Source organism: Cupressus sempervirens, chromosome 7 (genome assembly GCF_028749045.1).
Source record: "Cupressus sempervirens isolate cs-2001-9-10 chromosome 7, ASM2874904v1, whole genome shotgun sequence".
Lineage (NCBI taxonomy): Eukaryota > Viridiplantae > Streptophyta > Pinopsida > Cupressales > Cupressaceae > Cupressus > Cupressus sempervirens.
In genome coordinates, this window is record NC_143124.1 from 456,396,106 (window position 1) to 456,413,372 (window position 17,267).

Genomic DNA, 17,267 nt, shown 5'->3' on the forward strand with positions numbered 1-17,267 from the left:
TCACAATTCAATTGTCTTTTTGAGTGTAATAGTCTCATTCATTCTCTTTGTCTTTCCAGTTCTTCCTCTTTGTTTTTTTGTATCCGTGGTTCTTGTTCCTCTTCGAAAGTCCATTTTTCATTATTTCTTTGCAAGTTTCTTTGTTCACATAGTAGTTTCATTTTAGCTCTTTTAATTGCCAAATATAACTCCCTCTTTTTCTTTGTTTGAGTTTTTGGTTTCTTCCTTGGCATGATGATGATTTCTTTATGTTAAATTATTCAAACATCAGAATTAATTACAATTTGTAAATTACAAATCATTCAAATACATATAAAAATTACAATTATTTCAATGAATACATAATATATATCAAATAACTTGCCAAATTTCTAACCATTTCCAAATAACAATTCATTCAAACATACGAATTTAAATGAATTCACTAAATATTAAACAACATGTCAAATTATAATCAAATATGTCTCTATATATCAACAAAAAATATTTAAAAAAATGGAATTAACTTTCTCTTGTGAAAAAATTATGCCTCATGATAAGAAGTTACCCTCTCCCATTACCCCTAGTAGAAAAAGCCCTAGGGGTCATGGTTAGAAGATGCTTGGGAATGAGGAGAAGGACTACAGTGATGAAGAAGAGGACATGGAGACTGAAGATGAGGATAAGGAGAACCATGAGGAAAAAAAGGTAGACTAGGTTGGGAAGAAATGCAAGCGAGTGGGAATGGAGGATGAGAGGTCGCAGCAGGAATCGAATATATCTTCGCTACCTCTCTCCCCTATCCATCCTCAAGCCCATCCCAATGAGTAGATAAAGGATAGTATTAGAGATTGGGGAGGGGGGGGTAAGTGCTGGTCAAAGATAGGGGGAAAGCTTGGAGGAATTTTAACGTGAGGACAAAAAAGATGGGTATTTTTAGAGAAGTGATGAATTCCCAGATTCTGGTGGACAACTAGGAGGAGCCATACCTTGAAGAGCTAATTAACCTTGCAATTGTGGCAATCTTTGATAATGCCAAGGAAATTGGGATGAACCTTTTGAACAACACTAAGAATAGCATAATTGACAATTTAGGTCAATCAAGTCACTTTTTCATGAGTTGGAGGAGGTCAAGGAGAAGGTGGGTCAAATGGAAGGAGCCATGAATCTAATGGGTCTTGAGAAAGGGATAGAATAGGATGATAGGATTAGCTTGGTTGAAAGGAGGATCCAAAATGTGGAAAATTACAATCACAATCTATCGAGCTAGATGATCTCACTGCTCAACTCGATTAATGACAACATTCTATCATTAACTAATTGACTTAAAAGTAGAGGTATGCAAGGGGATAAGGAAGGAAAGAAAAAGGGAAAAGCTAGGTCTAATGATGAAACTACCATGGGTATCACTTACACTATTCTGGACAAGGATGTAAAAAAGACTCATTAATAGGAGGCTAAGGAGAACCAGATGGCCTATGAGGCTACCCAGGTCATGCAAGAGCTAGAAAGAAAGAAAAAGGATTAGCTCTCTTTGGTTCTAGCTATTCATTTTTGTTTGGTATTTTGTCTTGGCTTTTTCCTATATATTTTTTTTAATATAATAGTTTGGCCTTTCCTTTGGCCTTTGTGGTTCGGCTGGGTCTAGTGCTTATTATCATCCTTTAGATTTGTTCTTTTTTGGCTGGGCTTTTAACAATTATTATTAGCCTTGTTTATGTTTTAACTCTTAGGTTTCAGGGTCCCTGTAAAACCTATTTATCTAATAAAAAATGATATTTAAAAAGGAATGCACTAACCTTTTCTATAGAAAAAATATTCAATAAGCCTTTAAATAGCATATCCAATGATTAAATTTGGTGTTTTCTAGCTTCAAAAAGTCTTCCAATAGTTTTTTCTAACTTTCAACAACTTGAAACCCCTATTTTCTATCAAAGCAATAGAATGGACAATAGACAAAAAGCAGAATATGGATTAGCAGGGATCCAAACTTTCTTTATGATTATGTTTTGGTGATTTCACATAGTGCTTATGCACTATAGCACCTACACATTATAAAGCACATACACACTATGTAAAAATAAATATCTCCCTAGCCCACCATTCCCCATCCCCTACTCTCTCTCTCTCTCCCTATTCTCTGTCTCCTCTCCAATCCCCTACTCTCTCTCACTCTCTCTCCTCTCCCATCACCTACTCTCTTTCTCTCACTCTCCCTCTCCTACACCCTCTCCCATCACCTACTCTCTATCACTCTCTCCCATTCCCTACTCTCTCACTCTCTCTCCTCTACTATACCATACTCTCTCTCACTCACTCTCCTCTCCCATCCCCTACTCTCTCTCACTCTCTCTCTTCTCTCATCCCTTACTCTCTCTCACTCTCCCTCTCCCACTACCTACTCTCTCTCCCATCCCCTACTCTATCTCTCTCCCTACTCTCTCTCCTCTCCCATCCCCTACTTTCTCTCCTCTCCCATCCCCTACTCTCTCTTTCTTTCTCTCTACTCTCTATCCTCTCCCATTCACTACTCCCTCTTGCTCTCTCTCCTCTCCCATTACCTACTCTCTATCACTCTCCCTCTCCTTCTCCCTCTCCCACTACCTACTCTCTCTCCTATCCCCTACTCTCTCTCACTCTCTCCTCTCCCATCCCCTACTCTCTCTCGAGATACTCTCCCTCTCCCCCTCTCCCATCCCCTACTCTCTCTCACTCACACACTCTCATCCTTCTCTCTCTCTCTCTCTCACACACACACACACACACACACACACACACACACACACACACACACACACACACTCACACACTCTCTCCCTCTCCCTCTCCCTCTCCCATCCCCTACTCTCACTCTCTCTCCCATTCTGTTCTCTCTCTACCACCCCCTACTCTCTCTCTCACTCTCACACTCTCTCCCATCCCCTACTCTCTCTCTTATACACACTCCCATTACCCTCTCTCTCTCCCACTCCCTCTCTTACCACCTATTCTCTTTCCCTCCTATATGCTACTCTCTCTCTCTTTCACACACAATTACACACACTCCCATATCCCCTCTCTATCCTCTCCAATCCCTTCCTCTCTATATCTATCTCACACACTCCCATCCCCCCTCTCTCTCCCTCTTCCACTCCCTCTCCCACCACCTAATATCTCTCTCACACACTCTCACCCATCCCCTACTCTCACACTCTCTCTCATCCCCTACTCTCTCTCACACTCTCTACCATCCCCTACTCTCACTCTATCTACCACCCCTACTCTCTCTCTCATTCTCACACTCTCCCCCATCCCCCCCCCTCTCTCTCTCTCTCACACACACACACACACACACACACACACACACACACACACACACACACACACACACACACACTCACATTCCCATGCTCCCTCCCTCTTTCTCCCTCTCCCATTCCCCCTCCCATCACCTAATATCTTCCATCCCCTATTCCCTCTCTCTTGGACTACTGTCTCTCTCTCCCCCCTCTCCCAACCCCTACTCTCTCTCTTTCACACACCCACACACTCTCAACCTCTCAACCTCTCTCTCTCTCTCTCTCTCTCTCTCTCTCTCTCTCTCTCTCTCTCTCTCTCCACCACCTATTATCTCTCTCTCCCATCCCCTACTCTCACTCTCTATCCCATCCCCTACTCTGCCTCTACCACCCCTACTCTCTCACACTCTCACACTCTCTCCCATCCCCTACTCTCTCTTACACATACTACCATCCTCCTCTCTCCCTCCCTCTCCTACTCCCTCTTTCACTACCTGCTCTCTCTCCCCTCTCTCATCCCCAACTCTCTCTTTCACACACACCCATACCCCTCTCTCTCTCTCTCTCTCTCTCTCTCTCTCTCTCTCTCTCTCTCTCTCTCTCCCATCCCCTACTCTCTCTCACTCACTTTCACTCTCCCACTCCCTCTCCCACCACATACTATCTCTCTCTCTCTCTCTCTCTCTCTCTCTCTCTCTCTCTCTCTCTCTCTCCCTCTTTACACTCTCTCTCCCATCCCCTAATCTCAGTCTATCTCCCATCCCCTACTCTCTCTCTACCACCTGTACTCTCTCACACTCTCACACTCTCTCCCATCCCCTACACTTTTTTACACACACTCACATCCCCCTCTCTCTCCCTCTCCTACTCCCTCCCCCATTGCCTACTCTCTTTCCCCTCTCTCATCCCTAGCTCTCTCTCTTTCACACACACACACACCCATCCCCCTCTCTTTCTCTCACTCTCCTCTCCCATCCCCTACTCTCTCTCACTTGTTTTCCCTCTCCCACTCCCTCTCCCACCACCTAATCTCTATCTCACTCTCATTCTCTCTCACTCTCACACTCTCTCTATTCTCTCTCTCTACCATCCCCTACTCTCTCACATTCTCACACTCTCTCCCATCTCCTACTCTCTCTATCTTACACATTCCCATCCTGCTTCTATCTCTCCCTCTCCCACTCCTAATCTCTCTCTCTTAGGCTACTCTCTCTCCCCTCTCCTATCCCCTACTCTCTCTTTCATACACACACTCTGATACCCTGTCTCTCTCCTCTCTCACCCCCTACTCTCTCTCCCCTCTCCATCCCCTACTCTCTCACACACTCGCACACTCTCATCCTCCTATCTCTGTCTCGCTCTCCCTCTTCTAGTGCGTCTCCCACCACCTACTCTCTCTCCCATCCCCTAATCTCACTCTCTCTCCCATCCCCTACTCTCTCTATCACCCCCTACTCTCTCTCACACACTCTCACACTCTATCTCTCACCTCTGTCATCCCCAACTCTCTCTCTTTCATAGGAATAAACTCCCATCCCCCCTCTCTCTCATCCACTACTCTCTAGATCTCTCACACACACTCCCATCTTCCCTCTCTCCCTCTCCCACCACCTACTCTCTCTCACTTTGTCTCTCTCCCTCTCTAATCTCTCTTTGAGACCACTATTCTCTCTCACACTCTCTCTGATACCCTACTCTCTCTCTTACACACACTCCCATCCCCCCTCTCTCCCCCTCTCCCACTCCTCCCACTGACTACTCTCTCAAGCTACTCTCTCTCTCTCCCCCTCTCCCATCCTCTACTCTCTCTCTTTCACACACACACCCATCCCCCCTCTCTCCCCTCTCCCATCCCCTACTCTCTCTCTCACACACTCCCAACCTCCTCTCTCTCTTGCTCTCCCTCTCCCACTGCCTACTCTCTCTCTCCCCCATCCCCTATTCTTAATCTATCTCTCCCATCCCATACTCTCTTTGCCACCCCTACTCTCTCTCTCTCTCTCTCTCTCACACACACACACACACACACACACACACGCACACACACACACACACACTCCCATTGTCCTCTCTCTCTCTCTCACACTCCCTCTCCCACTACCTACACTCTCTTTTCCATCCCATACTCTTAGTCTCTCTCTCTCCCATCCCATACTCTCTCTATCACTCCTACTCTTTATCTCTCACACTTCCTCTCTCTTTCATCCCCTACTCGTAATCTCTCTCTCCTATTCCCTACTCTCAATCTCTCTCTCCTATCCCCTACTCTCTCTCTCACATCCTCTCTTTCCCATCCCCTACTCTCTCTCCCCTCTCCCATTCCCTACTTTCTCTCTCTCACACACACCCATCCCCCTCTCTCCTCTCTCTCTCACTCTTGCTCTACCTCTCTCCTTCCCTCTCTATGCACTATTTAGGTCTCAATACTATATGCATGTGCTATTAAAACTTAAATTTAAAAAGCTTTAAATAGTGTGTACTCACCATAGTGTGCATGCACTATTCAAGGCTTTGCATTCTACCAAGCCTAAGGTTTTGTTTTGTCTTGGGGATCCAACCCAAAGGTTTGGAGCTTGTAAACTGGTCTAAGATGTGTTTTGCTACAAACATACAAAAATTGATTAATTTTTCTTGTGTGACCTCCTTCATGTTTCCTTATGGTTGAGCATTGATAAAATTAGGTTACATGACATTGTAGGTATCTATGCCAGCTATATAACCATATAATTTATTTTTTATTTTAACTATTTCAAGCCTTTCATCTATAATTTCTTTTGAACATATGTCCATTTTTTGTCAAAAACTAACATGTACTAATTGGGTTGTAGATTTTAGTTCATTTATCAAAATTTTCAACAACTTAGTTTTTTAGAAACTAGACTCCATTCTACACACTTTGAAAAAAAGAAGTTTTGATTTTATATTAATTTTCAATCATTTCTAGGGGGAGCACATAGATATTTCACATTTTTGGGATGTGTCTAATTAAAAAATTCATTAAAAAAATACACATTATAAAATTACCCAAAAAATATGGGATAAAGTACATAGTGCTAGTTAATTTTTGATGAGGGTGATTAAAGAATTTCAAAGAAAAAGTTAAAATTTTAGGGGGCCACACATTGTACTATGTTGTGTTTTTTTGGAATAAATAATACCACCTTTTGTGGCCCCCTTTTTGAGGACCTAAAGCTTAACTATTTTGAAAAAAAATAGTAGTTTAGAAACTAGATTCAAAGGACTATTACTTTTGTTTTTGTCAAATCTTAAAATTTTGAGTGTAACTATCTTCAAATTCTTGTTGAAGTTAAAAAATTACTGATTTCAAAAAAAAAAGTGTCCACTTATACCCCAATTTTGGCACCACAAGTTGGTGCATGTACCCATTATACATAAGGCATTTTGTCCAATCATGTCCTGTGAGTGAATACAAAAGGTGAGATGAGTGAAAATGGAAGTGAAAAATGGGATTACATGAATGTGTAGATGGTGAATGAGATGAAAAACATATAATTACATTTCATGGAAAATATGTGAAGGTTTGTGACATGGAAGATGAAAGTGAAACATGATGATTCTTTTGCATGAATAGAAAAAAGTTCTTGGGAAATAACTTGTAACTTCTCCAAAGTGGAGAAAATAGGCAAGCAAGCAAGAAAAAAATGAAAAAAAAACACGACTTTGGTCTTAAGCTTAAACATGTCAAAAAACAAGTTGTTTTCAAGTTCAAATTTAAATTTAAAATTTGTGGAAATTTCAAATTTTTCAAAATGAGAATTTTCTTCCTTTTTAAAGGCAAAATCCACTTTTCAAGGCATATATAAAAACAACTATACAATAACAAGCCATAATATGAATGAAAATAGCAAGCTAAGCATGAATTGATGAGAAAGTTTGAAAATGTCCACTTACTTGGAGGTTAAACAACCAAAATGGAAAGAATCATAGATTTTAAAGGTATGTGCAAGATGATGGTCAACCAAACTATGGCCTTAAGTGGCATTAAAAAACTACCAAATTAGGGTTATGTCAACTTGACACATAATTTTAGAGTGGTTCTAGACTTTATATCAAAAAGTTGTAAGAAAATAATCTATATGAAATTGAATATAGTTTCTAAATTACTAGGCATTATTCAGAGCAAAAAATATTTGACTGTTCAAAAGCTTGAATTTTAATGCAGTACTACAAAAAATTTAGGATGAAAATAAAAAGTAAGTGTATGTCTGACCACCTTAATCAAAATCAAATGATAACATTCTTAAATATAATTATAGATATAAAAAGCGGACTCATGCCCAAATGCGATGTGTATTTTTGGGTATTTTTATTCCAAATGAATAATTAAATATGAATTTTCTACTAAAAATTTTTCAGAAAGAAAAAATCTCATGTTTAACCACCTTAACTAATAGAAAACTTTACCAATTTTTTTTTCTTATACTATGCGAAGCATAGAATGTGACACAACTTTTGGATTTAAAAAATGTTATACCATCTGAAAGTTATAGAAAATTTTCAATTAGTATGTCAATTAGCACTTTAGAATCATCTTGATTGAAAATTAACTAATAAATACTTATCAAACTCAGAATTCGATAGCAATTTTAATGATGGAATCTCGAGAGCATTATAAAAAGCCCTATTCATTTCATTCAATTTCAATGAAAATAACATTGTCAGATGGCTACCCAAAGTTTGGGTGTTAGTGAAACCCTTCTCAAACATTTTTTTGGGTTGACCAAATAGGCTGCGTAAATATTGAGCCTAATCGAATACCCAAAATAAAATTAGGTAGGTGATCTAAAATAATATATTCGATATGGAATCGGGTATCCGATCATTGTGGGAATTTTCAATTGTATTTTGGAGGGAAAATTGAGAGGAAAGATTTTTCATTTGCATTTTTTGGAGGGAGGGAAATTTATTTGGGGCAAATGTGGACATTGATATTATTATTACATATGATTATTATTATTATTATTAAATCTATAATCTAGTAACATATATGATTATTATTATTATATAATCTAATATTATATTATCATTATATTAAAATATATAGTATTATATTATTATTAAATATAATATTTTCATAAAATGCATCGAAAGGTGTCATAGGTTACCTTGTGACCCCTTTTGATGTATTTCATGACAACATATGTCCCTAGGGCCCCTAGGGACATACGTAGTCATGAATGTGTCAAGAGGGGTCATAGGTTAACCTATGACCCCTAGGGACATAGGTTTTTATGAAATACATCGAGAGGGGTCATAGGTTAACCCCTCTCGAAGCATTCGAACCAACCAAATGCATTTCTAGCACGTAGGGACATACATTGTCATGAAATGCATTGAGAGGGGTTATAGGTTAATTTTTAGGGGTCCTAGGGCCCCTAGGGACATATGTTGTCATGTAATGCATCAAGAGGGGTCATAGGTTTATCATAGGTTAACCTATGACTGCTCTCAGTGTATTAGAACCAACCACATGCATACTCAGGGGTCCTAGGGACCCTAGGGACATATATTGTCAATCTTGATGCATTAGAACCAACCACATGCATCCCTAGGGGTCCTAGGGCCCCTAGGGACATAAGTTGTCATGAAATGTGTCGATATGACCCCTCTTGATGCACTAGAACCAATCACATGACCCTAGTGATACCATTGTTCTAGCTGCAGAGACACTCCATCATCTATGAGCACCCCATACTGAGGTGTCTCAAGGTGCTCTAAGTGCATTTCAAGGTCAATTTTCTGAGGGTCATAACTTGGAGCATGTGTTAGATATCAATGAAACATCAAATTCTACAAGACGGTGATGTCGAGGTCTAAAATAACCTATCTCATTTTTGAGAGATCACATTATGTTTGGATTTGGCACAACAATCTCGCTCAATGCCAAAACTCGTAGTGTGCCTAAATTCATAGTTGCACCACAATGTAACTTTGAAACTGTTGATCATGGCATCGAATCACTAGTGTCATTAGCTCTGGATGGGTGGGTGAACCCTAGTGACACCCTAATTCCAGCCGTAGAGACCATCCATCATTTGTGGCCACCTCATACCAAGGAGACTCCAAGCTACTCTAAGTGCATTTTGAGGTCAATCTTTTGAGGGTCATAACTCAAAGCTCATGCGGGCTATCAATAACCCATTATAAATTTTAGTGAAGTTGTCTAATTAAGAATTTAAAGTTATAGCAACAATTGTTCAAAATTGCAAAAATTGCAAAATTGTAATTTTGCAACTTTTGCAACCTTTTCTTGCAAAGTGAAAATGAGTGGAAAGAGTCTCTTAGGGGTTTGGGCATGACCATACAAGGTTGCAAACACCTATATAAGGTGTGAAATGATAACATGCATTAGTGATGCCAATTTTGATAAGTGGATTAGTATGGGTAATCTGATCAATGTGAAAAATGTATAGATGTTATTCATATGGATATGGTATTGGGGAACCAAGTTTAAAAGGTTTGATCCAATCAAGTCTCTTAAGTTGGGATATTTTGATGTTATGTTGAAATTGAAAAGTTGTAATATGAGGATAGTAACAAAGTGAAGGGATACTTATCAATGATTATGAGTCTAGGAATGAGTTTGTGGTTGGGAATAGAATCCATGGTTGAGGAGTAGAGTCCTTAAGTGTGTTGAGATTATAATTGAAGCCAAGATTTAGTTTCAAGATTATAGGTAGAGTTTAAAATTAGATTTTGGGTTATGTGAACCATGTGTAGGAGGTTAACAAGTGTGTTTATGTCATGATAGCACTTCAAATTAAATGTTGCATCCAAATTTGATAATAAAGGTCATTAAAATGTTATCCACAAATTATTGCATTTGAATCGAATATAAAAAACATGATCAAATTGACGCAGAGAAGGAAAGGAAAAACTAGGGCCGAAGGCTCACCCAACTAATCAAATCACAATATGAGAGTTAACACAATGGAAGAAAACACAAGGAACAATACTAAGGAGAGAGAGAACAAGAATATCTTTATTGATTCATCAAATATTCAACATACATTCTCAGTTAAAAGGCCTTCTAGGTTATGACAAATTACAAATAGATTCAGATCCAGAAAGCCAACCTCAAGTTCACATCTTCTACTTGATCCTCAAGTTCTCGCCAGATGACTTTCAAACACAAACCTTGACCTCTTTAAATAATTTTCAAAATAGCTTACAAAAGATTCTAGAACATAGAAAGGCAAAATTCAACTCAAAATAGATATAAACTACCTATACCAAAATTAAATGCAAGCTAATTCAGCCCAAACTAGAACCAGACACAAAAAACTCAACAAATGAAGACTCCCAAAAAACTAGCACTCAACACCCACATGAGCTCATCATCCAAAGTAATCGCTCAGCAATAGCTACAAACTTGGCATCCTCCAATGCTCAACAACTAAATGAAATCACTTAGTAACCAAAGGCACTTAGCAAATAAAAGAACTTGACAACAACTCAGAATGACTTGGCATCCAAAGAGTTCACTCGACAACCATAGGAACTCATCAAGCAAAGGAATGACACATCATCAACTGAACACTCAAAATCCACTAAGAGCTTAGCACCAATAGGAAGAAAGAAAAAAAGTTTAGGATTACAAGGAAACCTAGGATGCTCCTACATCAAACAACTAGGGTTGGAGAAAATGATTCTCATGAATCATGCATGTGTCACAACATGAGTTGAATCCAACTCAAATTGGGAAATCCATGTAGTATCTTCAATTGGTCTATTCTTCCATTTAACCAAATACTCATAGTAATCTTTTCCTCTTGTACTCTTGTCAACTCTCTGATCCAATATCTATTCAACTTCTTCAAACTACTTCTTAGGATAATCATTAAGTACAACCATTTTATCATCTGACTCATGATACTTATATAAATCAGCAACATTGAATATAGGAGCTATATCCATATCATTAGGTAACTCAACTTCATATGTATTACCACTATCAAATTTTTTCAAAATCTTACAAGGTCCAAACTTCTTCATCTTTATCTTACTATATGTTACAACAAGAAATATTCCATTCTTCAAATGAACCATTACCTCATCACCAACTTGAAAATCATGGTGTCTTCTAGACTGATCAACATTCTCCTTATACTTCTGATTGCTTTATTCCAACCTCAACTTCACTTCCGTATGGAAAGACTCTATCAAATTAGAAAACTCTTCTCCTATAGCACTTCTCTTTTCTTCACCAACAAAATCTCTAAAATTTGATACTCCTCTAGGATGCATGCTAGTAACAATCTCAAAAGATGTCTTTTGTGTACTCCTATTAACAAAATTATTATATGCAAATTTAGCTTGTGCCAATACCATTTCATAATTACTTGGTGTTGGATACAATTGTTAATTGTGTATTGTCTTTGATGTTACACAAATGTCATATCATCCATCAGACAGAGTCTACCAAGCTCAGATGGTTAGCAAAGCATTTTATAGTGACTATCAAGAATTCCTGAACATTACACAAAAAGTTAGCTTTTACTGAGCTCACTTGGTAAGTGAAAGAAAGTTAGCTTTTATTGAGCTCACTCGGTAAGCAAAGAAAAGTTAGCTTTTACTGAGCTCACTCGGTAAGCAAAGAAAAGTTAGCTTTTACCGAGCTCACACGATAAGCTAAGAAAGGTCAGTATTCACTGAGTTAACTCAATCTCCAAAGGAAATTGCAAAGTTTGCAATTTTTATCGAGCTTCACTTGGCTAACACTGAGGAAACCATTCTAGAGCAGTGGTCACCGAGCTGGGTTGGGCAGTGAAGGATTTTATTGTTCCAAAGAATTAAGTTTAACTATTTTGTACAGCCAACTGATTTTATTTTTTTCAGTTGTTGTAACTTGTAATTGGGCTGACTTGACAATCTGTAAGGTATATATGAAAGGTCAATTTGTGAATTCAAAAGATGTAGAAAAGTGTGGATGCATAAAAGTGCGAATAAGAAAATATATGAGTGAATGTTGAGGAAGGATTAGATATCCCCATGAAGCTGCAAAGTTGCATTTGATTAATGAGGATCTAGTGAAATAGAATAGAGATCTATATTTAGCAAAGATAAGTTGCATATATTTTAGATAATTTCATTGTTGCTTTCTAATCATTGTAATAGTGATTCAAAATCTCTTAACAGAGTTGGTTTGAGAGCTAGTTTGTAAATCCTCTAACAAGGTGACAGTTCAGTTGAATTGTTTTAAAGATCTCTGACAAGGCCACTTCTAACAAGGTGATCAAATCCTTTAACAAGCTCACACCTAACAATGTGTTTTGTAACCTTTAACAAGGTTGGCTCCTAACAAGGCTCACTTTAGAAGAGTGAAAATTGGTAACTAGTTACTTGGTGGTTTTTCCCAAATTAGATTTCCATGTTAAATCTAGTGTCTCTTGTGTTCATGTTATTTCTTTATGCATGCATGTTAATCACCTTAAATTCTTAATAAGTTAATAGAACATCTATCAAGTTTTAGCATTTATTTGTGTGGTTACCAAGTGCCAACATCAATCTTATTTTAAGACATCTAAGGATTTGTGGAAATATTTTTTTGGTAACTGATTCACCCCTCCCCTTTGAGTTACTCCATCTCTATTTCCAACAATTGGTATCAGAGCTTTTGGTGCTTGCAGATAAGATTTCAAGGATCTAAGCCAAAGATCAAGATGTTTTACAAAAGGAAAATCCCAAGAGTTAACAAAAATAACTTCTCAATATGGCAAGGACTGATGAGACTTCACCTAGCATCTATTGTGATACATGATTGAAGTACCTTGATGTAAAATATGCAAAACCAGCTAGTACACTATCTATTAATGATATTTTTGAAAAGAAGACTCACAATATTATGATGATAGATATAGCATCTGCTCTGAGTTATGAAGAATTTGATGATATCAAGGACTGCAAATCTACCTTTGAAATGTGGGAAAAGCTGAAAGAGATCTATGGAGGAGATGATAATGTTAGAAGATCCAAAGCAGAAAGTCTGAGAGGACAATTTGATCAAATGAGGATGAGAGAGGATGAAAACATTGCAAAATATGTTGAAAGAGTTAAACCATGTGTCAATGCAATCAAAGCTTCTGGAGGAGATATCAGTGAAGAAACAGTTATAAGTAAAGTTCTCAGAACTCTACTTCCCATTTATGCAATCAGAGTTTCTGCAATTTAGGAAAGAAGATGTGAAGCAAATCATAAGATAAATCTAGAGGCTATAGTTGGACGATTGACTGCATTTGAACTAGACAACTTTGATAACTATGTTCTAGCTTCCAAGAACATGGAATCAACATTTGAAGCCAAACTTTCACTCAAGGAGAAAGGCAAAAAGAAATCTCAGTCAGAAAGTGAAGATGAATCAAACCAAAGTTCAGACAGTGATCTTGAAGTAATTGAAGCCCTTCTAGCAAGGAAATATTCTAGAGGTAGAGGAAAATACAAAGGTAAAGTACCCCTAATCTATTTTTCATGTGAAGAAGTTGTTCATATTACGGCTAAATGTTTAAACAAGAAGAATAAAGATGAGAAGAATGATCACAAATGGAATGGCAAGAAAGACTTCAGATCATTCAAGGACAAAGGTAAGAAAACATGTTTTATGGCTAAAGATTCTAATGACTCTAATGATGAAGAAGAAGATGAGATTGTCTACATTGCTATGAAAGATGAATCTAATAATGATGAGGAAATGGAACTCATTTCTCATATGAGCAAAAATGATACATAGATTATAGATAGTGGTTGTTCTCATCACATGACTGGCGACAAAACTAAGTTTGAATACTTTGAAGACTATGATGGTGGCAATGTAAGATTCGGTAACAATAAACCTTGATGTATAAAAGGAAGAGGAAGAATCTCTCTAGCCAAAGAACTTATATGTGATAATTCCTATTGGCTAGAAAGACTAAAGCATAATCTGTTAACTGTGGCATAGCTACTCAATAATGGAATCAAAGTAGAATTCAAGCATGGTAAAGCAAGACTGCTAGATGGGAAAGGAAAGCTGATTGGATTAGGCACCCAAACTAAAGGTAACTTGTTCTATCTTGAACTAGGTGAATGCTCATGTTTCATTGCTCAAGTTGAAGAAATTTGGTTATGGCATAAAATTTTGTGTCATGTAAACTTTGATAATCTGGTAAAAATAAACAAATTCAGGAAAGTAAGAGGCATTCCCAACATAAAGAAACCTGAGGTCAGTTTATGCAAAAATTGTCAGATTGAAAAGATGGGAAAGACTAGTTTTAAAAGTAAAAACTATTAGTCTGAAGATATATTCAAAATTGTGCATACTAAGTTATGTGGACCCATTGGAATTGAAAGCTATATTGGAGAAAAATTCTTCTTTCTTTTTGTTGACGATTACTCAAGAATGATGATAGTCATGTATCTAAGAGGTAAATCAAAAGCATTTGAAAAGTTCAAATGGTATTTGGCTAGAGTAGAAAAGGAAATGAGGAAAATATTAAAATGCTTGAGGTTAGACAGAGGTGGAGAATTCATCTAACATGAATTCAATAACTTTTGCATTGAAAGAGGAATCAAAAGACACGTATCAACCCCTAGAACACCCCAGCAAAATGGAATAAACAAAAGAAGAAATAGATCCATCATGGATTGTGCAAGAACTTTAATGATTGAAAAAAGTATTGCTATCAATTACTGGAAGGAAGCAATCATCACTGCAGTCTATACCTTGAACCGAGTATAGTTGAAGAAAGACTCATTCAAAGCCCCCTATGAGTTATGGTATGACTACAAACCTAATGTAAGTTACCTTAAAGTATTTGGAAGTAAATATTACATTTTGAAAGAATCTAGAAAAGAAAAATTTGATGTAAAAGGTGATGAAGGTATATTCTTTGGATACTCATGCAAAAGTAAGGCATATAGATGTTTGAACTTGTCTACTCACAAAGTCATAGAAAATGCACATGTGAAAGTTGATTAGTTTGCAGAAAGGACTGAAGAAGAAAGCAATAGAGAACCAAAAGATTATAAAAGGTTTGTCTTTAGTGAACTTGATACAGTACTAGTTACATCAGAGGATCAGGAAACTTCTACTCCCTAGTCATTTGTAACCGAGTTATAGGAAGTTCAAACCGAGCCACAACAAACTGAGTTAAATACAGTGTCTACCGAGCAAGTGTTTACCGAGTAAGTATCTACCAAGCTAACATCTAATGAGAAAATATCTACCGAGCTAGAACAGATAGAGCCTAAAGTTGAAATGCAAGAAGATAATAATGAAATCCATTTAAAAGGCAAGAAACCTGTATTAGCTAAGTATGTCAAGAGACATTATTCAACAGATTAGATCATTAGAGATAAATATGAAGGAACCATGACAAGAAATAAGTTGAAAGGTACTTGTTTACTTGCTGATTTTGAACCTAGAAATATCAAAGATGCATTGTAAAATGATAGTTGGATTGAAGCTATGAATGAAGAAATAGAGAAAATAGAGAAAAACAAGACATGGACTCTTGTACCTAGACCTAAAGACAAAAATGTGATTGAAACTAAGTGGGTATTCAAAAACAAGTTGGATGAAGATGGTAAGGTAACAAGAAAAAAATCTAGTCTAGTATGCAAAGGATATGCTCAAGAAGAAGGAATAGACTATGGAGAAACTTTTGCTTCTATTGCAAGATTGGAAGGAGTCAGAACCTTACTAGCATATGCTACTCACAAAGGATTCAAAGTTTATTAGATGGATGTCAAGTTAGCATTCCTCAATGGTATACTGGATGAAGAGGTCTACATTGAACAACCTGAAGGTTTTGTTAATACAATTAAGCAGAACATGGTCTAAAAATTACACAAGGCATTGTACGGTCTAAAACAAGCCCCCAGAGCATGGTATGAAAGATTGCATAACTATCTTATTCAGATTGGTTTTCAAGGAACTAATGATAATAGTAACTTGTATATTAAAGAAGGATTAGATAATAAGATTGTCTTGGCAGAAATATTTGTAGATGATATTGTTTTCATAGGGAATGATGATCAGTGCAAATAATTCTCAAAAAAAATGAACAAGGAATTTGAAATGTCTATGTTTGGTAAGATCAAATTCTTTGTTGGTCTTCAAATTCAACAGAATAAAAATGGTATCTACATCACTCAATCAAAATACATCAAGGAGATATTGAAATTTTTTGGAATGGAAGATTGTAAACCAGTTGGGACTCCTATGTGTACCGGATTAAAACTTATCAAGGAAGATGAATAAAAAGAAGTAGATCAAACATTGTATAGATCTATGATTGGAAAGTCGCAATATGTAGTTCATACTAGACCAGATATTGCCCTTGCAGTTGGTATTGTAGCAAGATTTTCAGCAAAACCAAGAGAAAATCACATGATGGCAATCAAAAGAATAATGAGATATTTGGAAGGAACTGAAGAGTATGGGTTATGGTATAAGTTTGGAGGAAATTTGAATTTGAAAGTGTTTGCTGATGCTGATTGGGAAAGAAACCTTGATGATAGAAAAAGTACAAGTGGAGGTGCATTCTTTCTTGGAAAAAGGTTGGTTTCTTGGACAAGAAAAAAGTAGAATTATACATCTCAATCAACAACTGAGGCAGAGTATGTTGCTGCAGCAGTAAACTGGTCTAACATTGTTTGGTTTAAAAAATTGTTGGAAGGCATGAAGATGGAAATCAAAGAACTAGTTGTTATGTTCTGTGATAATACAAGTGCAATCAACATATCTAAGAATCTAGTGATGCATTCCAAAACCAAGCACATTGCAATAAAATATCATTTTGTCAGAGAATTGGTGCAAGATAAGGAGATTAGATTGGAATATGTTCATACAAAGGACCAAATTTTTGACATATTCACAAAACCATTACCTAAGGATGCATTCTTGTATCTAAGAGGTAAGTTAGGGGTCAATCCCCTATCTGAAGTTCACTAAAATAAAGTTTTAGTGATGCATCAACTCATACCAGATTGAAAATCTATTAGTTGATGCAG